We start from the raw sequence: 25,975 nt of genomic DNA, 5'->3' as shown, positions 1-25,975 counted from the left end.
TTATAATGAACGATAGACTTAAGTATCAATTTGTCCCTTCAACTTGTAAGCAATGGGCAATTAACACATAAATTAATTTTATTGGCAAATTAATACACGAACTTGATAATTATGAGCAATTAGCTCATTTTGGAAAATTAATTTACAGATTAAGGAGGCAAATTGTCAATTTAGAAGACAATTAACTTACAAATTGAAGGGACAAATTGCCCATAATCACTAAATTCGTATACTGATTTACCCATAAAGTTAATTTATATATTAATTGTCCATTGTTTACAAGTTAGAGGGGCATATTGCCACTTAAGTCGTGAATGATGTATATCGTGAACTTGACTTTATCAAGTTGAAATGAATTTGAGGGAATCCTAATTCAAAATGAATTTATAGCCCTTTTTTAAGTTACATTTTTACCTAATAAAATAGTCAATTTTGCCTACATTTCCACCATTCGTTTCAATTATATCCATTTTTGTAAATTTGACTCTTTTTTACTCTAAAAGATATTTTAAAAAATTCTTATAAATGATTTATTTGAATTTTGTTTACTCAAAAATTCAAAATAAATATTTTTTTTGAATTTTTTTGAGTGAAACAAATGTTAATTTAATATTTGTGGGTAAACTGAAAATAAAAAGTTTAGATTTGAACAAAATTAATAATTTTACAAGTTCATGATATAATTGAAAAAGAGTTAAAAGATAGATATTTTTTAAGATATTTTGCTGTTTGAGGACATAAAATTCTGAATTTTTTATTACTAATAATGTAATTTATCTCAGAGATATTTTTAGTTAAATATTAGCTTTTCTCCTTTCAATTTTTTTTGTCTCACTAACATTAAAAAAGCATATTTTAATTAATTATTTACTTTGTTAGTTTTATATAGTTTAAAAGTATAATTCATCTTTTAAATTTTTATAAATTTATCATCATTTTTTTTATTAGATACTACTAAATTATCCTTTAAAATTATGAAAATAAATAGTGAACTCTAAAGCAAAAATATATAAAAAATTAATTTTAAAAATTATAATATTTTTAAATGCAAATAATATATTTTGGAACTTAAAAGAAAGAAAGCGGGCAATTACATATTGGAACCAGAGTATCAATTATCTATGTTGAGTATGACTAAAAGTTGATCCAATAATAGTTTTTGCATTGAAAACAAACTTTTATGTTCTTATGTTCTAATATGAAAAGTAAGTATGACTAGAAATGATAAAACAATTGACTGAAATTTTTCAAAATGTATCAGTTAGAAGAATTGTAAGGCTTAAAATTATTGTTAACAGTAACGAAATCATAAACCTTCTATTAATTTCTCAATTCAAAGTTTTTAGTGTTCACTCAAATAATGTATATAAATTACTAAATTTTATTTTCAGTGACTATAACCAAAAATTAAAAATAGGTCTTAAAAGTCATTTTAACAGTAGTTTAGTCAATTAATCATAAATCGTCATCATTATATTCAAGCACTAAATAAAAAAAATGAAGGATCTATTTATAAAATGTTCTATAATTCCCTAGTTAATTTATTTTTACTATAAATAAATAAATAATTGAAGAAAGAAACATAACATTATAAGAAAATATATATCTAATTTTAATGAAAATTTAAATGTTGTCATTAAAATAATTTTATTTATATAGAAAAGTTTATAAAACAATTCTTCAGATATAGATTGATTTATAGTAAATTAATATAAGATATCAAATTATATCTACCTTTTATTAATTAAATTGTTATTTTTTTTGTTTGCTTCTTGAATATAATTGTTATAACTTTCAAAATTGATGGATCAGATAGTTAAAAAAAATTAAAAAATTTATATTATTTAGTTATAATATATAATTTATTTTTTTCAAAAATAATAATATCTTTAAATTTTGCTAGTAAAAAAATAGGCTAAACCTATTTTGAGGTCGCTAAACTATACATTTTTGGTTCAGTAGGACTTTTAACTTCTATTTGACTTATTCGGATCCTTAAAATTTCATTTTTTGGTTCATCGGGTCCTTCAACTTTTATTTTCCTTTCTCAAGTCCCTAATTGTTTATTTTTTGGTTCATTGGGTCCTTATATGGATCTTTGTTTAAGGACTTAATAAACCAAAAAAACAAAAGTTAAGGACCTGAGAAAGTCAAATATAAGTTGAGGGATCTGATGAAACAAAAAATAAAAATTTAAGAATTTGAGAAAGCTAAATAATGAATCAGAAAATGAAAGTTTAAGGACCTTGAAATGGGTTTAACCTAAAAAATACATAAAATAGGACAAGCGGATGCAAGATTTCTTCGCTTGTTTTCACTTGCACCCCAAACAAGCTAACAGATGCAACTAAGGGTCAAATCCCTTCACCTCCACTTCTGTGAGTGGTTTATCTTCCCGACGGCGGGTATCTTCTGATCATCTGTCACCCCCTACCTTTGACTTATCCTCACGTAGCTCTTCCCTCTTGTCACCTCAACTTATCCCCTTGGTTCCTGTTCTTGTTAGACCCCCTTCTTGCCCTCTGGATCCTGGGAGTCCCATCCTTTTATCCAGCTTTCCGATGCTATTTAACTCATGGGATTTCTCGTACTTCTTCACTACCTCGTACCACTTTTTCTTCTCCATCTTATCATCATTTACTTCCTTCTGTTCTCTAGCCTTGTCTCCCTCCTCGGCATTTACTCGCTCTGGTATCGGTGTAATAAACCATTACTCTATCATATTTTTCCCACCTAACCCCTCCACTATGTCCATTCACCAGTCAACTATTAATGAACTCACTCTGTCTGCTGCTAGGCTTAATGTCTCTGAGCCAGTGCTTAAGTTGTTTCAAGTGGAACAGAAAGATAAGTTTGTCCTGGTAGGCAAATTTAAGGGTCACAAGTCCTTCCACCCAACTGTTTTGAAAGGAATTCTGTCCACTTCCTGGCGAATGAGATATGGCTTCCAGGTCTCTAGGGAGATGCTTAGTATTTTTATGTTCACCTTCGACCGGGAGGAGGATCTGGAAAGGGTCTGGAACGGGAGGCCCTGGTGTGTTAACAACCACCTTCTGGTGCTTCAGAAGTGGTCCCAGGAAGTTTCCATCGATGAAGTTGATTTCTCCACCTCACCTTTCTGGATACACCCGTTGGGGCTTCCGCCTAACCAGATTAACCAACTCAAAAGTTGATCCAATAATAGAATAGCACTATGTGGTCCTTGGAAATGAATAGATACACACTAGCAATTAATGTGGTAGGTTATTTTATTTTATTTTTATTTTATTTTTTTATTTTATTTTATTTTTAATTTATTTAATAAAATTATTGTTTTATTTTATCGGAAAGTTACTTTTTGGAAAGTAATGCTAATTTGCTAACATATTTTACGTCAAATGTCCCGTCAAATGACTGAAATCTGTTTGTAATTTTTTTCTTTTTTTTTATGAATGTTTTTTTTATACATGTTTTGTTTCTCTTAGTAAGAGTTTTGGTTTTTATCCTTTATAAAATTTGCTATTTTTTTAATAGAAATACTTTTGGATCATAAATATGAAATTTTATCAATATAATCTTTTTTAAATTTTTTTCTTAATCACATTTATTCAAAAATTAAAAAGTTGATTTATGATTTAAAATAACTATTGAGTAGAGCGAACAAATCGCCCAGTTGCATATTCAACGAGTTTTATCGACGCTTTTGAAGAAATTTAATATAAAGTTTAATTATTTTATTGATGTTTTTTTTATACTTCTTGAAGAACCGAATACCATTCGCGCTGTCGCACACATAACCGCATCAGGTTTTCAAGATAAATAGCTTCTGGCTAATGAAATAATGTAGGCAAGGGAAGTCGGTAAAATAGATCCGTAACTTCAAAAAAAGGATTGGCTCGGCAAGATGCATGATGAGGATGTTAAAATAACAATGAATGTTCAACAATCTCACTTTATCACCAAATAATCTACAAAACTCATAATTTTATATACTGAGATACCAATTATTAATTTACTTAATCTTTAATTTTTTGGTATGATCATGAGATGTCCTGAACTGATTCCAACTTTGAAACAACACCTTTAACTCTTTCATATTCCCACTCGAATCGGATAGGTCCCTTGCCGGAGGTAAAATTCGCATTATAAATATTAAAAGGCTTTATAAATGAGTACGGTTCGAACTCACGATTTCACTTAAATTAGAATAGTGTCTTATCAATACACCTGCGCTTTAAGATCCAATCTTTAATTTTTGATCATGTTGTACTTTCATATTCCATGTATAAAATTTACATTATCATATAAACAAGGCTTAAATGCATAAAAAATCACCAACTTTCGCGTATTTTTGATATTTAACACGAACTTTTAATTTTGGCGTAAAAATACATGAACTATCAAATTTTTGCATATAAGACCAAGTTTGCATTTTTTTTCAAAAAACGATGTCGCTTTAAGGCAAAAACGGTGCCGTTTTAGGGGAGAAACGCTGTCGTTTTATGCCCAAAATGATGTTAGTGTTATTATTGCAAAAATCAGATAGTTCGTGTATTTTTATGTCAAAATTAAAAGTTTATGTTAAATACCAAAAACACGCGAAAGTTGGTGATTTTTTATGCATTTAAGCATATAAACACATACATAAAATTGAATAATACTTTTATGAATAATAATTTTAAATAACTGATAGGGTTTAATACCCCTAACAGTTTAATAATTTTTTACATTCTAGACATGCCAACTATTAAGTGGCTTTCTTTCCAATTTGGTAGTTTAGTCAGTGGTGAAAAGTCTTGTTTAAATTTGAATATATGCCCGAGCTTTTAATTTTTATTGTAATCAACAAAAATTAGCTACGGCAAAGTTATTCTAAAATAAAAAATTTAGGTAAAATAAATTTTTGGATACTTGTATCTGTCCAATTTTTGCCATTAAATCCCTATACTATTGTTAATCGACATTGAGTCTCTTTATTTTAAATATTATAAACATTAGATCCCTTCGTCACGGAAAATAAAGTGCGTGTACTTCATGTATCGGTAGTGAGACTCGAATAGATTTATTGTTTATTTTAACTTTATTAAATCTTATTATATATGTTTTTAATTTTGTTGACATTATTTTTCTTTTTTTGTCTGAATTGATATTTTTAGTACTTTTTTATGGTAAAGTGACTCGATGTTTAAAAGGACTCAATATTGACCATTGAAAATAGAAAAATCTAATACCAAAAAGAGAATAAATATAAAAACATAAAAATGTGTTATGCCTGAGTTTTACTACTCAAATAAAATATTATCCCCCGTCTCAAAACAATAATTCACTTTCCTCTCTTTTTTTGTTTTAAATAGTTGTCCACATTTCTAGTAAATTATAATTTAAAGTGTTGATTTTTTTTATATTATTCTTGTTTAAATTTTACCATCTAATGTCATTAGCTTAAAAACTAAATTAGCTATATTATTTAATAAGGATATGATAAAAAAAAGATAAAATTGTAAAAAAAATCAGAGTATTGGTTATGTTTTTTAAACCGTACGAAAAGGAGAAGTGGACTATTATTATTATTTTGAGAAAAAAAAAAACAGAGGCCGGCATGAAAGGTAGGGGCGGCAGCTGCCCTCCAACTTCCAACCACCATCAGTATTATTCTTTTCCACTAAATAGTAAATAAATAAAACTAAAGCTCATTTTATTTATTAAAAATACAAATTAGTTTGTCTTTTTTATCCGTTAAAATATTTTAAAAAATTAATTAAAATTTATTATTCATATAGCTCGATTAAATTTATATTTACTTGCACAATCTTTAAAATAAAATAATCAATATAATTGAAAATATATAAATTGCAGAATTTAATTTCTCATTGCTATTAATATAATTTATTTTATTGATAGTTTTACTTACAAATTCGCTTTCTCTCCTTTAGATTTTTTTTTATTTCACCATTGTTCAAAATTTATACATATGCATTGAAACAAAAGTATAACGTCTTATGTTTTAATGTTATAATGTGAAATGTAAGTATGGCTAAAAGTTGATTTGAATGGTTGAAATGAAAATTTTCAAAATATTGTATCAACTAGAAGAATTGTTGTGAGCCTTAAAATCTTATCCACAATTTTACCTATCAACTTTTTTTCTTTCTTTGGGATGGACGGCAATGGAACGAGTCACCTTCGATGCCTTTGTTGACGAAAGGTGAAAGAAACGGTGTTTCTTCAAGGGAAACGGTGTTTCTTCGATGCCTATTTTCACACATATTTTTATGGTTCTTTGCTTAAATGCCACAATCATATATTCCGTCCCATAAATATAAAAAAAAATACAGTATTTTTATAAAATTTAAAAATTTATTAATAGTGATTAATATATTAAAATATTTTTATAATGTTTTACATTTAATGCTCATACAATAAAATTGTGAGGGAAATTTGATAATTTTATTTTGGATTAATAATAAATGTGGTTGTTTTTTTTATTTTTACAGAACAAAAAAATATCTATTTTCTATTTTTAAACAAAAAGAGTATTTATTTATTATTTTTTATAATATAATATATTTTGCCTTATAAAAAAGATTAAAGTGTTGATATGCATAAGGTTTGGTGGTGGAAACTATTATTTGAATTTACGAATTTAGATCAGAACTTCTAGTCTATATGTTGTCATTAAAAAAAGGGTCCGGTTCACTTCAAATACTATTTTACCCCATTTTTCTCAAGTAACCCACTAGATATAAACCACGTCAGTTTATAATAAATCTAATATTTAATATTAAAATAACTCTTCTATGCCTTATCATTTTCAATAATTTTTATTTTGAATTTTTGCCAACATAATTCAATTCATTTCAGATATTATGAATTAAAACTCTAAAAATATAACTCTCGAAAAAAATTAAAATAAAACTATACTTTGATAAATTAATAATAAATCGATATATAAATATTTATTTATTTTAATTTTAATTTGTTTAATCAGTTCAAATAATCAATGGTAAAATTAAATTTAAATTATTTCATTACTTATATTTGAATTAATTTTTTTACCATTTTAATCAAATTAAATAATTTTTAGTTTAATCCGGTTATAATCAACAATTTGGATTACTTTGTTGTTCGTCCTATGAAAATTTGAAAAACAAATATAAAAAAAGAGGAGAAGATAACAAAAATACCAAAAACAAATCTTCGTTTTCATAAGATATAGTTATTTTTTAGCCATTCATACCACATTTTTTAAAATAATTTTACTGATACCATTTTTGTTGATGTCAACATGCGTCAGCAGGTGCACCAACTCATCTAAAAGAACTGGATTGCTAAACACCGCCCCTTTTTACTTAGTACCGCACAGGCACATTACATATTTGCCCTTTTCACTTTTTCAATAGAAAACCAATTCATAAAAAAAAAACTAAATCCTCTCAACTCATTCAACTTTTCACAAATTCATATTTTACGAAAATGTCGGATTTGGAACGAGATAGAAATCGACAACCTCCGGTAAGTATTTTTTTTATTAATTTCGGTTTTTTTTTTTAAAAAAACAATTAAAAAAAGAGAAAACGGGATTTCACGTCCCCTCTTCCGGAGGGGACGTGAAATCCCACGTTCCCTCCGGAAGAGGGAACGTGGATTTCCCACGTTCCCTCTTCCGGAGGGAACGTGCGGCGTCCCCTCCGGAAGAGGGGACGCCCAAAATTGGCGTCCCCTCTTCCGGAGAGGACGTTGAATTTCACGTCCTCTCCTCTGGAGAGGACGTGAAATTCAATCGTCCCCCCTCACAAATTTTAAATAAAATTTTAAAATAACTAATTTTTACCTCGGAAAAGCCGGGAAAACTTGTTTCCGACTGTCGGTACTCGTTTCCCGACGAATTATACTCGTTATCCGTCATTTTACTCGACTTTTTTACGTAGTTGTTCGAGTGTGTTCGAATGAGTTGAGAGAACTTTTTTTTTTGAAATTTTGCTAAAGGGTAAAAATGTCTTTCGCCTGTGCGGTGCTAAGTAAAAAGGGGCGGCAAATAATTAAAATATCTTTTAAAAGTTGTATTTAGACAATCCCACATTGTTAGAATAACACAAATAATTAAAATATCTCATAATAAGCAGGTCATATGTTGTAAATGAGTGTCTAAAATGAAATAGGATTTATAAAAAAAAGGCTAATAGGCCAAAAAATTATCGATCTTTTTTTTTCAATAGCACTCTGACCTTGTAAAACAGTCAATTTTATCATATTCTGTATCTTTAACTTTTAATAGCACCTAAATAAAAAAATTAGATAATTTTATTACTATAAGGATGAAAATATTCAAAGCAACTAAATTTAATGGTCATATCATACTTTTTTCTATTTAAACAAATTCAAATAAGTTCTTCAACTTAAAAATATTCAGATAACTTTTAAATAAAAGAGTTCAATTTGATGATTTAGGATGTTATTAAAAATTAAAAATTAAAAATAAAATAAAATTGACCGTTTTATAAAATCGGAGTCCTATTGAAAAGAAAAAAAGGTTTGATAGTTCTTCAGCTTATTAAAAAAAAAAACAAATGAAATGCAAGTCATCATATGGTACAGTAAAAAGGTACAAATAAAACAGAATTAGTTATCAAATGGCACACTCAACAAGCTGATGTTGAATTAGAGTTTTACACGCTCTTGCTGCTTCTCAAATCCGGTAATAGCTTGATATCAATAACTTTAAAAAATCATTATATGACCTCAAATAATTGGCCAGTCAAGAGTGGGATGCTAAATTCACCGCTGCTATTTTCAACAATGAAATTTATTTTCAAGCTTCTGATGGTTCAAATTTGTTTATTAAACACAATATGGATTCATTTACTGCCCTACTTATTTATATATTTTATGCTATTCTAGATGGGAATGAAAAGTGTGACATTTAATTTGTCAAGCTTTTTCTTAATGAAAATGTTGGAATATATATATATTTAAAATTCTAATTGTATTAAGACTGTATTAGTGGAGTATTTGGATGAAGGATAATTTTATTATCATTAGACAATTAGAAAATATAATTTAATTAGAATTAGTACTTCTAATGCTATAAAGAGAATTTATTCCCTATAAATACCCTATTTTATTCATCTCTTAGAATTAGAACCAAAAGAACTTGAACACACAATGCAAATCATTCATTTATGTGAATAAGGTGAAAAGGTGTGTGTCTGATGTGAGAAATATAAGTTAATTCTAACCTTTTTTAGGTTACTTCTTATATAAAGAGTTAAACATTTTTTTGGTTTTTTATCTCTTAGAATTCTGGCAGAAAATACATTTTTACTATTTAGTAATTTTCCACCAAACTTTTTACTCCTTTTGATATTAATGAATGGCTCGATTCTTTTGTCCATTGATGTAAGTGTGATTAATAAACTACGTAAATCTCTTGTGTTATTAAGTTTTTGCTATAATATTGTTTGTTTGATCAAATCCATAATTAAGTACCTACTGAATAGTTTCGATTTCACTGCGCATACCAACCCGATCACAACAATTTGTATCATAACTTCAACAATTGGTATTAATATTACAGCAATTCATATCAGAGCCAATTTAGTTTTCAGATTTAGTTTTGGATTATGATTATTATAATAAAATAATTTTTGGCAGATTTCACAAGACGAAATTACTTCATACAAAGAAGTTGATTTGGAGAAGCTCACCAATTTAAATTGCTGAAAGTCGTTGATTCAGCTTAAAGATAGATTTGCATATAAAATTCTTAAAGATAATTTTTTGATATTAATGAATATGTCATTTTATACTACACAGAACAAATGATGACTTTTGTAAACACGCTACTTGAGGATTTTATAGAGTTTTTGTAAGATAAATAATTGAGATAATTTCTTTATACTCTTTTGATACTTTATTTGTGATTTAAATCAAATAATTGCTTTTAAAAGTTGATTGAGTGAAGAGTTTGTTCGGGCATAGTCAGATTTTTAATAAAATCATGACATTATAAAAGAGATTTTATTTTGAATACTTAAATAGCAATCTTAGACATAAGATTGATTACAATGTTTATAATTTGAAATGACGTCAGTACTAGATCACTCAAAAGTCAATTTGTTTGATGTTCAGATGAGAAACATTTGTTAGCAGTGCTTTGTGGAAATTCAGAATTTTTAGGTGTTTTTGAAATGAACGGACCTAGAGCCGGTTGTGCCCAGTGAAATGTCAAAGAACTGATCTAGGCTAAAACTGTAGTAGAATTATTTGTTGATCCGAAATGTATGCAAAATTAGGTTGTTCGTATCACATGTTTGCCAATTTTGATTGGTTTTGTGACTACAACTGAGCTGATAGTGGAGTTGTAATTATGAGCAATAGTCAACATATGCAAAATTTTGGATATTGGTTCAATTAAGGGCAAAATGCATAATGAGGAGGTTAGAACTATAATTAATGTTTAACATGATTTCTAAATGTACATTTCTAACATCTCAATATTATAAAACTACGAGTTTTATGGATTATTTTGCAATGAAGTGAGATTGAATGCTGAACTTGTGATGTATGCTCATTGGGTTGGTCGACTTGTGAGATTAAGGACTATGCTACGAATTCAACATTTGTTATTTGAATTAATCATTATAGGCTATTAATGACGTTTGTTTCTGGTATCATTTTTAAGATACATAAAATTCAAAATTTCGTGAAATTTTAATTGATACACCCAAAGAGTATCGACCAACTAAATGGTTCATTGTCAGAAAATTCCTTAGTCCCTGACAATTCCAACATAATATTCTCATTTCTCATATATCCTTCGGAGACCCCTCAGCTCTGTTACCCGGACTCACTAGTTTAGGTCGCCATACCCGTGTCGACACGACACGAGGTCTGGGTCGGACCTTCATATGTGCAATCTGACACTTCAAGAGAAAAAAACAGAAGAAGAAGAAGAAGAAGCGCTGCTATGTCTTGGGTTAGGAAAGTTAGAAAGGTTAGGGGAGGAGAACAGATTCCTTAATATCTTACTGGGTCTCCTTTAGCCAGCCCAAGACCAGCTACAATTAAATGGTTTCTAAACATCAGTAATGGTTAACTTTTTAAATGACTCTTATTTTTAGCAAAAAAGACCAATTCAGCCTCCTAATTATAATTTAAAATATATCTAAGTCTATAAAATAAAATTTAAACTATTAAATTAGTAAAAATAAAATAAATATCATACAAATCATTTGACGGATAAAGATATATTTTTTATTTTTTTTTACTCTCAATTTGGCAGATCCCCGCACCCGTGTCCTATTTCAGATCTGTATCCCCGTATCTTAAATTTAGAGTATTTACGAGTCGGACATGTGGATATGTGTCCGACTCGGAAACCCGTATCCGAGTCCGGGTAACATAGCCCCTCTCTCCTACACAGGCCCGGCCTTAGGGCTAGGCCTCTAAGGCCTAAGCCTAGGGCCTCAATGTTATCAGGGCCTCATAATGTTTATGCCTGCACATTTTATTACACCCTTATGAAGAAATGTTGTAGCGTGAAATATAGAGGAACTATGATACTGTCAACATAAACTTTATTAAATGTTATCAAATCTTAATAAATTTTATAAGCCAATAAAATTTACTAAAGGGCCTTCAATTTTGCTAAAATCTTAAATTAATATAAGTTTTAATAGAAATTACCTTAATAAACTTTGTTGCCTTTTTTAAACATTTTTCTATATATTCTTTAACTCAAGTATTTCTTAAATATATTTTTAATTTAATTATCTCTTTTCCAAATATTTGTTTATAGTCAATTTTTTTTCTTAATTAATAATTTGACTTATTACAAACTCTTATAATAAGCTAAATTGTCAAACTTTTAGACAATTAAAATAATTAATTAACTTTTTAATTTATATTATTATGTTATTTTTGGTCATTTGTTATTTTAATTTTCACTTACATCAAATAATTGATTTGTTTAATATTTTTCAGTTCAATGATTATGACATTATAGTTTCATGACAAGTTGATTTTTGAAATCAAACATTTTTTATTGAATTATATTATGTTAGCTTATTTTCATAAAAAGTTGATAACAAGTCAGACGTATTGAATATTTCACTTCAAGATTTTTTATTTATTTTAAAGAGTTCTAATACTTTATAAATATAATTAAATTTGCAATTTTTATGTATTTATTAGTGTATTTATTTATATATAATATATTTTTATTATTTATAATTTAAAGAGTTATTCATTATTATATTAAAAAAATTAATATGTAATTTATATATATTCAACCGTTTAGGGTCTCAACTCACCTAAAGCCGGCCCTGCTCCTACACCTGATCAAAAGTATAGATAGACTCCAATTCCTGTGTAGAAAATGGAAAGATATTGTAATAACCCATAAAAAATTTATTTATTTTATCGTCGAGTTCCGGTAACAATTTAGTTGTCGACGTAATTAAATTTATTTTATCAGTCGATTCGGAAATGGTTTAATTTTAAGTCCGGGTTAGAAAAAAAGTTAATTAAAATCCGGGTTTCGAAAATATTTTTTTTTTTATTATAAAAAAAAAAAAAAGTTTCGGGTCGGGTTCGGTCCAACCAGAATCGGTTGGACCAGGTGTCGGTTGGACCAGGTCTCGTTGAACCGAGACCTGGTCTCGTACGTGATGTGCAGGTCTCGTACGAGACCTGCTGCGAAATTTCAGGGGGCAGTTTTGCCCCCTGATTTCTCTCGATCTATCCGCGTTTTAAAAACGCTTTCTAAACCAAATATCTTCACCACACATCAGTCTAGCCCTAGCCGCTTTCCTCATTCAATTTCGCTGAGAATCCTTTCCGAAATCATCAACCAAAGTTTGTCAAAAATCTTCGGTAAGTTGATTAATATTTCAGTTTTGATCAATAAACGACCCCTCCGTTCATAACTGATATCTCACTCGTTTCAGATCCAAATCCAGTTCCGAAACGTTCCAGTCGAAGAAGACTCACGTACCTACAAGTCCCAATTTTCGTTTCGTAAAACGGTACGCTATATTTCTCGTATCAATCGCCGCCGTTTTACCGTTTTTAAGAAATTCTGTTTTTGAGTTCTAAATCGATCTTCCTGAATTTTGATTCGTTTGGCAGCCGTTCGGAGGTCGAAATCAATTCCGTTTGTTTTCCGTGAAAGTAGACTCACACATCTACGTTTCTACACTTTTTGTTCGTCAAACGGTACGCTAACGAACCCGTAGTAATCACCGCCGTCTTGCTATAATATTTTGTTTAAAACTGTTTTAATCTTGGGTTAGCTACTGTCAATTTCATTAAGGCTTTTAACCATGATCTTGTTTTCCTTTTTGGGGTTATGATTATGCTAGACTAAGATCAATAGCTTTGGAGTTTAAATCATTAAACTCTTAACAAGTGTTTATCGTTCGTTTTAGGATTCATCGTTCTTGTTTTTCGGTTTCAAGCTTTTGGCTTTGGTTTCTCTTATTGTGTTGGCTTGAATCTTTTATTTTGATAAAGTGATTGATTAATGTAAGATTGTTAGATTGTGTTAGATTGTAAGTTTGCTTATTAAAGTATTTTGAGATTGATTATCAAAGTTGCATTCAAAATCATTTTCTGTTGCTGTAAAGAATAAGTTGGGTTTGATATGGTTGTTAATTGAAGATGATGAGGAGGTGTCCATGTGTGATTGGCCCATTCAAATTCTAATTGGCTAAATGATAACTTTGGTTATCAAGTTTTTGTATCTTAAATCTTTTAGTTTCTAAACTTATCTTTTAACTGTTTAAATTGATTTGATTTTTGATTTTTAATTTACGAAATTGGTTTCGACTTATTAATTAGCGATTTAAATAATATTATTATTTATAATTTGAAATTAATCCGGGCATTAATATTTTAAGTTTAAATTAAATATCAATTTAATTATAGTTATACATAAAATTTTATATTGACTATATTAAATAAGTATTGGGGATTTTATTTTATTTCAAGTTTATCAAATTAATTATATTATTTTTTTTTGGGCATAAAAATAATATTTGAATATTTAAAAATTAAATTAATAATTATTATTAATTATTATTTAATTGTTAAATTGATATTTTTGGCTTAGGATGCCTTTGAGATTAAAGTGATATTTTTACTTTATTTTGTTATTTAATTATTTGAGATATTTGCCGGTATTATTTAATTACTCGGGTTTCAAGCTATTGAGTTCTATCTGGATATTGATTAATATTTTTAATAAATATTAAATTATAAACTGTGGTTTATAACTCTGGTTTTATGGTTGGGTCGGGTTAGACTTGGGTCGCCCGACATGTGGAATTAGCTTGGTAGTTTTAAGAAACTCGGCTACCCCACTATTTGAGGAATTGATTTTATTTATCAATTAAATATTATTTTAATAATATTTTCGGATTGGATTTAAGTACGAACTCAATAGTCTTAAATTAATTACGGCATTATAATTTATTTGAGAATTGTGTTCTTCTGTGATTTATCTGATTATTTAATTGTGTTAGTCCTACGTGGTGTCTAGTGATCTTAGAGTTAGGGGTCAACGGATTTTAACCTATTTATTATTTTAGACCTGTCGACTGTTCGTGCTTCGGAGTCTACGCAGGGTTAGCTGTTTGCCAAGATCACGTGGATAAGCAAGCTGTGAGTTTGTAGTGCTATTTACCGCTTTATTAAGTACCGCAATTTATTTTAATATTATAAATGTTTGCGAACTGTTTTTACGGATTATGGAACTGGATTGAAACGAGCTACTCGATAGGCTTGTATCGAGACTGTGTGCACCGGTAAGTACTCTGGGAAACGGCAGACTAAAGTCTTGCTCACGCTGGTATATTTATTTGACGAGGATTTGTTCCCGTCCACTCTGGGTTTATCGGTATGCTATGTCATACTTACGCTGGGATCATTTCAATACTGTATTTCCATAATCATATTATATTAGTATAAAAATGTTTTGATTTAAGGGTTTTAAACTTAATAAATGTAAATAGTATTGCGAACTCATCTCAGTATATCTGACCCCGTTATTTTTCCAAATTTTCCAGGTTTATGATTTGAAAGCTGGTCCACTCCGATTCTTTTGATTCCTCGGAGGTTTTTATGTTATTAAACTAGTTTCTATTTTTCGAACTCTTAGACCGCAGTAGAACTAGTTATTTATTTCATTGGATTATTATACTTTGGGATTATCGATTTGCTCGATTATTTATTGGCATGTTCACTCCGGATTATTTATTTTTATATATAAGACATGCTGTTAAACTTTCCAGATATTTAAGTTATTTATATTGTTTATTGTTTTTCCGCAAGGCTTGCTACGGGTTTTGGTACGACCATACCCATATCCTAGCGCCGGTCACGATCCACGAAATTGGGTCGTGACAAAGTTGGTATCAGAGCTTTAGTTTCGAACTAAGGCCAAATTTTGCATGTTATGTGTTTATCGCGTTAAGGCATGTTAAGTGTTCTTGTTGTGTCATAGGATCTACTGCGGAATTAGGATTCATGTCTTGTCTTTGAAACGTCATCTTTTGATTTTAAAAACTTTCTGCCTACACCGATAGGATTGCGTCAAGTCAGTCATTAATTATGCTTTGATTTGATGCTTTTATTTTATTATAGTGATGTTATTTCACTTGGGTGATTTAGTTGCTTTTGATTTCTCGGAAAATCTTATGTTGGTAATTTTCTTTATGTCATACTTGGGTATGATGTTAATTGCCTTATCTTGATAATGTTGCTTTTCCCTTGGGTGATATATTTTGGCTGTTATACTTTAAGGATGTTGTTGGCATTAAATTGTTTGAGAGTACTTCTGGTTTGGCCGAGAGCCTTGAAAAAAAAAGATATTTGTCAGGATTTGACCCTGTTTTGAGTTTAAATGATTTTTGACCAAAACTTTTTTTTTTACGTTTGTGAATTACGTTGTTGGCCACATATTGGTTTTAAATTACCTTAGGAAGATTGTTTTTATTCAACTGGTGTTTTGATGCAAAAAAAAAAATCAAAAGGGTAATCTGGACATACCCTAAAATATTATTTTCAGTATCTTGCCAATAAAAATGAAATTCATATATTTCAAAAAAAAAATTGACTAAGGATTGAAAAAGGATTTGTTCTTTTGAAATAAAATGAATTCCTTGAATTATTAAAATTAGAATGTTACGTCTAACTTGGTATTTTCAAATGACTGTTTGGAAATAAAAGTTATTTTGAAAGGTGTTACAGTTTTGGAAAATTAATTTTAATTTTGAAATTTTACCATATTTCGATTTGTCAACACTTTGGTGTTGTTGGTCTTATGCTCGATTTACAAATTTTGATTGGAGCCAGTATTTCTGAAAAGATTGTTAAAGAAAAATTGTTTTTCTACTTGGAAGATGAGTTGATGTTATTACTTTGGGTGACGTCGAGCTACCTATTTTAAAAATATTGAGATTTATTTTCGAAAGGCGTTTTTTTTTCGGATTTGAAAATGTGTTGCATACGTTTTATAAATGGATATTATGGGTTTGACTTGGGTCACCCAAATTTGGAGTTAAGCTTGGAAGTGGTAATCACTCGGCTAACTCAATGATTTTAAATTGAGGCGTTTGGGAACAATTATATCTATTGTTTTATAAAAGAGGTTTTCCGGAAAATGATTTTTAAGACTGTGGGGTTCGACATGAACTTGAAATCTAGTTTGTAAATTTTATCTTTCGAAATGGTTTTGATAAATACGTTTGACCAATATCTTAATTTATTGTGATCTGATTATACGTTTTGAGCATGTCATTATATGATTTAATATTTGAATCATTTCCGGGTTGTTTGAGTTGTTACCATGTCAGTAGGAAATTCGTTGATCATATAAGATGTTCTATGCTCAATCCTTTGATATTTATATTGTTTAACTATCCGAATGAAAAATTGTTTTACTGCAAGATGCTTAAGTGCTTTTCAGACGTGTGATCAATTCTTGACCTATATTACTATGTTATTATCCTTGCCTCTCATGTTTATTTAAGTTAAGCCATATAGGTTTTGTTCCCGTTGACCTCATTGTATGGAGTAGCACGTGAGGGTACTCCTCGCTAGTTTTTCTTTGGCTTAACTTTGGCGGTTGTGTCGATGTGCGATTCGAACCTTTGTTTTGACCTGCGATTAATTTAGATGTCCTAATTGATTTAGCCGGATCGAACGTTTGACCCTGGAAATAGAAGTGATTAATTTTCTTATCATTAAATTCGAAAAGCGGTTCTTCGCAGATTTGAATTTCAAAAATCTGTCTTTGTCAGTGGATGGCGATTTGAGTTATATTACTCAGCACCGGAGGGATAATTGTACTCGTGAGCGCTTTCCTAGTGCGTGAAATTTCGAACATTATGCGTTTTTAGGTCGGGCTCGTTTGTGATAAATTGGTGTATTTAAATTATTTGGCCGTTAGCATTCTAGAATTAGATATGAAGTCTGTGAATCGAGGTAGATCAGTGTACTAATACACTGGTGTTTTTCCTTAGGTAGATCGGTGAAACACCGAAACTGATAGTAGAGCTGTGAAGGCGGTCATGTTGCTTTGATGCCTTTGAAAAAATTTCAATTCGATTTGAGGAATTCGTTGTTAGGAAAATTTAGTTTTGTTGTTGATTTTGGGTTATTTCGTTAATGACGATGCAAATTGGTGGACTAGAATAATGGAGATGGACAAATATGTCAAGATGGACGAGTGCCTGTCTCACAGAGTGTAATGTCTGAAAATATTTCAAAGAAAAATTAATTTCAAATGTTAATTTATTAAAGTAATTGAAATGTTTTTTTATCACATAATTGTGCCCAGACATGTCATGAACATGCATTTGAGATTCCACAAATAGGAAACGGAATTGAGCATTGAGCATGATCACTAATTAAAAGAGAAATAAATAATTGATACACGCATTTAGAACATTCATCACGACATTAAATTATTAGGGTTGAATGCAACTCTTTGGGGATGAGAGCGGTCATCACCCTGGCGCACAATTATGTAAAATAAATTTTATCAATAAGGATTTAAAAAAAAATGTGTTCAGTTATAAACTAGCGAGTTACATTGTGAAAAAATGATGTTTAAAAAGTTGATAATTTTCAAACAATTTTGAAATTTTTGGTTGGTATCTAGACAAATACTCTGTGATGACGGTGGTGACGTACTTAGAGGAATATATTGTTGGAGTATCTGTATTTTATAAGGAAGAGCTATAGTTATAAGGTTGTACTCGAGGTTTAGTTGTGGTAAGTGCGGAAAAATATTGAGTTCGGATTAAAGGATTGTGTCAGCTTAGAGTATGTTATTTGAGGATTTTGATTTAAGAACATTGGTTATGCTCTACGTGTGCTTTTACAAAAAATTTAAAAGAAATTTTATTTTTACAGATTCGAATTCTGTTTAAAAAGTTTTAATACCGGTAGGGACAATTATTTCATAAACAAAGGGATTCTTATTTGCAAAAAAAAAAAAAAAAAAAAACTTTCTTTTTGAAATAAAGTGATGAACTGTTGTCAGTTTTGATTTAAAAGCGGATTTTAAGATTTTTCTAAATGAACGATTTAATCGTGAATTTATTTTAAAAGTAAGGGTTGGGTATGGTTTCAAATTGAGTGTTTTGATTATGTTGACGCGTTTACCAAAAATAGAAGATTTTTCAACAGGTTAGTTATTTTTCGGTTGAAAATGAAATTAAACTGAAAATGTTAGTGATTTCAAATTAAAGGCGGATGGTATTAGTAAATATTTTGTGGTTGCGAAAAGCATTTTTATATAAAAATCTTGTTGTGAGCATAACCAATAAACCGATTAATTTCGATCTGATATATGATCTTCTGTTGGGTTTGAGGTTATAGTGATTGAAAAAATTGGAGGATGAAAAATTTTGTTATCAGAAGTTTGAATTATGTATTCTATATATTGGTTGAACCGTAGGGATTCAAATGGTGTTTAGTTTTCACCCGTTAGTTGTGAGAGCATATTTAATTAGGAGGACATTAGATTGCTGTTAAATTTTCTCATGAGGTATTTCGTGTTGTGATCACGGGATGATATAGCGCATAGGCGTTAAGAGATGTAAGATTATTTTCAGTGAGAGTGTTTGTATATTTCGGTCTGTAGCATTAGAGTTTGGCTTAGTAAGATTACGAATTGAATTTTGGGATTGTTCCTACGCGTGTAGTGTTGCTTTGGTAGTCTTTGAGACTTGAGCCTGTTATTTTCGAAATTTTTCCTTGTTTAGCTTGTTGATTATTTCCCGGTTGAAAAATAAATTTTTACTTCGCACGTTGTGTTTGAGTAGTCGTTTGAAGTACCATATTGTTGAACTCAAAATTTTTCGCGCATGCGTGGTAATCTTTCGAGTTTTCAAACCAGTTTTAATTTTGAGGTCATAATTCTTTAAGTTGAGGAGAAGGTAACACCCTTTTTATTTTTAGCGTGTTTTCAGTTAATTTATGTTCGTGTCGCTTTGACTCACCTCAGTTTTCATTATGGTAGGATTATCTTTTGGTGAGAGTGTTGTTTAATCGAGTGAGATTGCGGTTGTGTTTTTCTTAGGTTGAATTAGGCGGTGTTATTTTGTTTCTGTTGAGTTGTCTCCTGGTAGTAAAGTGATTATGGGAATCAGAAATTGTTTGATTAGTGGTTTTCCTTCGTTTCGTTGTGGATGCGTTATTTCTGTAATTTGAGTTACGTGTGATTTCATCTTGCTATAGTTAGTTTTATATTAATTTTGGTTGTGTTAAATTCGAGGACGAATTTTTAATAAGTTTGGGAGAATGTAATAACCCATAAAAAATTTATTTATTTTATCGTCGAGTTCCGGTAACAATTTAGTTGTCGACGTAATTAAATTTATTTTTTCAGTCGATTCGGAAATGGTTTAATTTTAAGTCCGGGTTAGAAAAAAAGTTAATTAAAATCCGGGTTTCGAAAATATTTTTTTTTTATTATAAAAAAAAAAAAGTTTCGGGTCGGGTTCGGTCCAACCAGAATCGGTTGGACCAGGTGTCGGTTGGACCAGGTCTCGTTGAACCGAGACCTGGTCTCGTACGTGATGTGCAGGTCTCGTACGAGACCTGCTGCGAAATTTCAGGGGGCAGTTTTGCCCCCTGATTTCTCTCGATCTATCCGCGTTTTAAAAACGCTTTCTAAACCAAATATCTTCACCACACATCAGTCTAGCCCTAGCCGCTTTCCTCATTCAATTTCGCTGAGAATCCTTTCCGAAATCATCAACCAAAGTTTGTCAAAAATCTTCGGTAAGTTGATTAATATTTCAGTTTTGATCAATAAACGACCCCTCCGTTCATAACTGATATCTCACTCGTTTCAGATCCAAATCCAGTTCCGAAACGTTCCAGTCGAAGAAGACTCACGTACCTACAAGTCCCAATTTTCGTTTCGTAAAACGGTACGCTATATTTCTCGTATCAATCGCCGCCGTTTTACCGTTTTTAAGAAATTCTGTTTTTGAGTTCTAAATCGATCTTCCTGAATTTTGATTCGTTTGGCAGCCGTTCGGAGGTCGAAATCAATTCCGTTTGTTTTCCGTGAAAGTAGACTCACACATCTACGTTTCTACACTTTTTGTTCGTCAAACGGTACGCTAACGAACCCGTAGTAATCACCGCCGTCTTGCTATAATATTTTGTTTAAAACTGTTTTAATCTTGGGTTAGCTACTGTCAATTTCATTAAGGCTTTTAACCATGATCTTGTTTTCCTTTTTGGGGTTATGATTATGCTAGACTAAGATCAATAGCTTTGGAGTTTAAATCATTAAACTCTTAACAAGTGTTTATCGTTCGTTTTAGGATTCATCGTTCTTGTTTTTCGGTTTCAAGCTTTTGGCTTTGGTTTCTCTTATTGTGTTGGCTTGAATCTTTTATTTTGATAAAGTGATTGATTAATGTAAGATTGTTAGATTGTAAGTTTGCTTATTAAAGTATTTTGAGATTGATTATCAAAGTTGCATTCAAAATCGTTTTCTGTTGCTGTAAAGAATAAGTTGGGTTTGATATGGTTGTTAATTGAAGATGATGAGGAGGTGTCCATGTGTGATTGGCCCATTCAAATTCTAATTGGCTAAATGATAACTTTGGTTATCAAGTTTTTGTATCTTAAATCTTTTAGTTTCTAAACTTATCTTTTAACTGTTTAAATTGATTTGATTTTTGATTTTTAATTTACGAAATTGGTTTCGACTTATTAATTAGCGATTTAAATAATATTATTATTTATAATTTGAAATTAATCCGGGCATTAATATTTTAAGTTTAAATTAAATATCAATTTAATTATAGTTATACATAAAATTTTATAGTGACTATATTAAATAAGTATTGGGGATTTTATTTTATTTCAAGTTTATCAAATTAATTATATTATTTTTTTTTGGGCATAAAAATAATATTTGAATATTTAAAAATTAAATTAATAATTATTATTAATTATTATTTAATTGTTAAATTGATATTTTTGGCTTAGGATGCCTTTGAGATTAAAGTGATATTTTTACTTTATTTTGTTATTTAATTATTTGAGATATTTGCCGGTATTATTTAATTACTCGGGTTTCAAGCTATTGAGTTCTATCTGGATATTGATTAATATTTTTAGTAAATATTAAATTATAAACTGTGGTTTATAACTCTGGTTTTATGGTTGGGTCGGGTTAGACTTGGGTCGCCCGACATGTGGAATTAGCTTGGTAGTTTTAAGAAACTCGGCTACCCCACTATTTGAGGAATTGATTTTATTTATCAATTAAATATTATTTTAATAATATTTTCGGATTGGATTTAAGTACGAACTCAATAGTCTTAAATTAATTACGGCATTATAATTTATTTGAGAATTGTGTTCTTCTGTGATTTATCTGATTATTTAATTGTGTTAGTCCTACGTGGTGTCTAGTGATCTTAGAGTTAGGGGTCAACGGATTTTAACCTATTTATTATTTTAGACCTGTCGACTGTTCGTGCTTCGGAGTCTACGCAGGGTTAGCTGTTTGCCAAGATCACGTGGATAAGCAAGCTGTGAGTTTGTAGTGCTATTTACCGCTTTATTAAGTACCGCAATTTATTTTAATATTATAAATGTTTGCGAACTGTTTTTACGGATTATGGAACTGGATTGAAACGAGCTACTCGATAGGCTTGTATCGAGACTGTGTGCACCGGTAAGTACTCTGGGAAACGGCAGACTAAAGTCTTGCTCACGCTGGTATATTTATTTGACGAGGATTTGTTCCCGTCCACTCTGGGTTTATCGGTATGCTATGTCATACTTACGCTGGGATCATTTCAATACTGTATTTCCATAATCATATTATATTAGTATAAAAATGTTTTGATTTAAGGGTTTTAAACTTAATAAATGTAAATAGTATTGCGAACTCATCTCAGTATATCTGACCCCGTTATTTTTCCAAATTTTCCAGGTTTATGATTTGAAAGCTGGTCCACTCCGATTCTTTTGATTCCTCGGAGGTTTTTATGTTATTAAACTAGTTTCTATTTTTCGAACTCTTAGACCGCAGTAGAACTAGTTATTTATTTCATTGGATTATTATACTTTGGGATTATCGATTTGCTCGATTATTTATTGGCATGTTCACTCCGGATTATTTATTTTTATATATAAGACATGCTGTTAAACTTTCCAGATATTTAAGTTATTTATATTGTTTATTGTTTTTCCGCAAGACTTGCTACGGGTTTTGGTACGACCATACCCATATCCTAGCGCCGGTCACGATCCACGAAATTGGGTCGTGACAGATATTCTGTGGAGTCACAACCACTGGGATTGATATTGCTGCTGAAGGCTGAACTAAACTGGGAACGTTGAACTTCTCTTGTGCAAAAAGATTAATAAGTCATTATCAAAGTTGGGAGATGAATCTGGTGGTGCTTGAACAGATGCAGAATCCATCATCTTTGCTTTACCTTTAAATTATAGAGTTATACTATAATTTTATTAATTATTTATATTAATTAAGTAATGGTGATGATGCTAAAAATACAAGTTAGTATTCTATTAATATATTTTAATATGAGAAAATAACAAGAAAACCACAATAATAACTCACTATTTCACATAATACAATATTAATAATTTATTTACTTTATTACAATTTTTCTTTTATAAAATACCAACTTCTATTATTACTTTTCAACCAACACCACCTTTCTCCCAAGCCAACATGTGTCCACCCTCACTATATTATGCACCTGATGCAACATTCATACTTAGTAAATTTAATGCAATATTCATACTTAGTAAATTTAAGGTGCACCATTTGGTGCACCTGCTATATACAATGAATGACCCACGTGGGTCATTCTTAATAATAATCAGGTGTATCTTTTGATACACATGATATAATTTTTTTTGTTTTCTTAATATAAATTATATATTTATATAATTATATAATTATTTAAATTGGACATAAATTTATTTATTATATTTAAATTTTGAAAATATTAATTTTAATAATATAAATAAAATATTCTTTTTTTGTTTATATCTCCGATATGTATTTTATATGTCTCCCATATATATATATATATATATATATATATATATATATATATATATTTGATAAATATTCGATTGTTTGAACTTATTTTCTTATTTGTTTATACATATTATTACATATATTTTATATTTATTTGATACATTTTTGAGATGTGTCAAAATATTTTTATATATATTACATATATATTTTTTATACATATTTGATATATCTCCGATACATGATAAGTACATTTTTTAAATTTATTTAATAGATACATTTCTGATACATAATTTATACATTTATTGGTGGGTTTCCAAAATCTTGTATCGAGAAAGTATCAAGTTTTTGATAGATATTTGATACACATTTCTATACATTTATGATACATATATGATACATATTCTGATACATATTTGATATACTTCCGATACATATTTGATACATTTCTGATACATTTATTATTAGTTTTGTAGTTTATGTTATAAATAGATGATTGTCAAAATTTTATATTATAAATATATTTTTGATATACATATTGGATATATTTGATACATATTTGATATATCTCTGATACATAGTTGATACATTGCTGATACCATTAAATACATATTTGATACATATTTAATTTCCTTTCAAAAAAATACATACGATGAATATAATTTACGTAAAAAAATTAAGAAATAATCAAAACATACAAAAATATTTTAAAAAATATTTGATACATCTCCGATACATATTTGGTACATGTCTGATACATATGTGATATATCTCTGATACATAATTTATACGTGATATTTATCAAAAAATAATAAACATGATAGATATATTTTTTAATGTACTTAATAGATACATTGTTGATACATAATTTATACACAATTGATATATTTTTTACATCTTTTTTTAATTTTATTACAAAAAATTTAAATACATATTTGATATATCTTTGATACATAATTTAGATATATTTTTAAATTCACGTAATAGATATATCGCAGATACATGAGTTATACATGATGGATGCAATTTTTTAAATGTATCGGTGATACATGATAGATACATTTTTAAATATATTTAAATATATACATCATTAATACATAATTTATATATAATATATGTATATATTTTTAATATATTTAATAAATACATTTCTGATACATAATATATATTACTTATGCATCAAAACCGTGTTCGCCGTATATCAATAATATATCTCTAATTTATAAAATTATTTTTTTAAAATTATACTCCCTCTGTCCCATTCTAATTGAGAAAATTCTCATTGCACATTGTTTAAGAAATTTTAGTAACTTTACTTTTATATCCTCATATTACATTAAATGTTTCACTACTTTTTAGAAAAATGCTTTTGAAATGCATTAATTGATGAGGGTAAAAGAAGAAAAGTAGTGTGAAAAATATTCTATAAATAGAAGTTTTCAATTAGAATGGGACACCCAAAGTAGAAAATTTAGTCAATTAGAATGGGACGGAGGGAGTATTATTTGTGTATTTTGTATTTTTAAAATTTAATATATTAATATTTTTAAAATTAAAATTAATGTTGATATTTTAAAATTTAAAATTTAAATAAATATATTATAAAGAGTTTTGCAAGATTCAATTTTAATGTTAATACAAGTTTTGTTTTATTGAAAAAAGAAAAAAAAAATAACATCACAGGTGATCATTACATGTGGTGCACCAGCTTAGCTAGTGCACTTGATGTATGCGTGCATCATGTTGATGCATGTTGCATGCTTAAATTAGCATAATTGTATTAATGAAAATAAGGTGGTGCTCATGTAAAGATTTCAAATTTTTGGTAAAGTGTGAAAAGGAAGAGTTATTTTGTGGTATTTTTGTGACTTTCTCTTTTAATATTAGCTAGTAAACTACAATAAATTTATTTTTTTAACAATAGAGATATAATTTTTTAATATAAAATAGTTTTAAATCTAGAATATATAATTAATTTTTATATATATTTTTTCTAGGTAAAATAAAATTATTAATATTCAGCAAATTAATACTTGAAGATTGTACAAATAAATTGATGTAAGTGATACAAAAATATTTTAAATGGCCGGATAATTATTTTTCAATTTTGAAAATTTATTTGGTGTAAATTTTTAAAAATAGCCAACGATGTGTCGTTCGGCTAAAAAATATTTCGCTCCCCCTAAATAATGTTTTTGGTTCCGGCGCCATTGGTTTGAAATAACCATTGAATATAACGTACGAACTGTTGAGTTGCACATTTAAAAAGCTCTATCAACGTCACTGAAAACTATAAATATAATTTTTAATTTTTTAATTCAAATTATTTCTTCTGTACTTTCTAGATTTTTCAATGTGCTTTGATCAAGTTGTGCATGTTTCTCCATCAATGAAATATTCATAATTATAAATGAGAAAATATAACAGAAAATCGGTATTTGGAAC

General features: G+C 28.9%; 2 long non-coding RNA genes across 2 annotated transcripts; both read left to right on the top strand.

The window, feature by feature from the left end:
• Window positions 1-12,692: 12,692 nt before the first annotated feature.
• On the top strand, window positions 12,693-15,219 carry LOC130014592 (uncharacterized). Its single transcript, XR_007638629.2, has 5 exons — window positions 12,693-12,852; window positions 12,927-13,004; window positions 13,108-13,194; window positions 14,568-14,640; window positions 15,045-15,219. It is a non-coding gene; the product is annotated as an uncharacterized LOC130014592 (long non-coding RNA).
• A 4,892-nt stretch (window positions 15,220-20,111) lies between these two features.
• Window positions 20,112-22,628, top strand: LOC126670045 (uncharacterized). Its single transcript, XR_007638625.2, has 5 exons — window positions 20,112-20,271; window positions 20,346-20,423; window positions 20,527-20,613; window positions 21,977-22,049; window positions 22,454-22,628. It is a non-coding gene; the product is annotated as an uncharacterized LOC126670045 (long non-coding RNA).
• Window positions 22,629-25,975: the final 3,347 nt, after the last annotated feature.

This window comes from Mercurialis annua, linkage group LG2, assembly GCF_937616625.2.
Source record: "Mercurialis annua linkage group LG2, ddMerAnnu1.2, whole genome shotgun sequence".
Classification (NCBI taxonomy): domain Eukaryota; kingdom Viridiplantae; phylum Streptophyta; class Magnoliopsida; order Malpighiales; family Euphorbiaceae; genus Mercurialis; species Mercurialis annua.
Note: the sequence above shows the minus strand (reverse complement) of the source record. Positions and strands in the feature narration are given on the sequence as shown.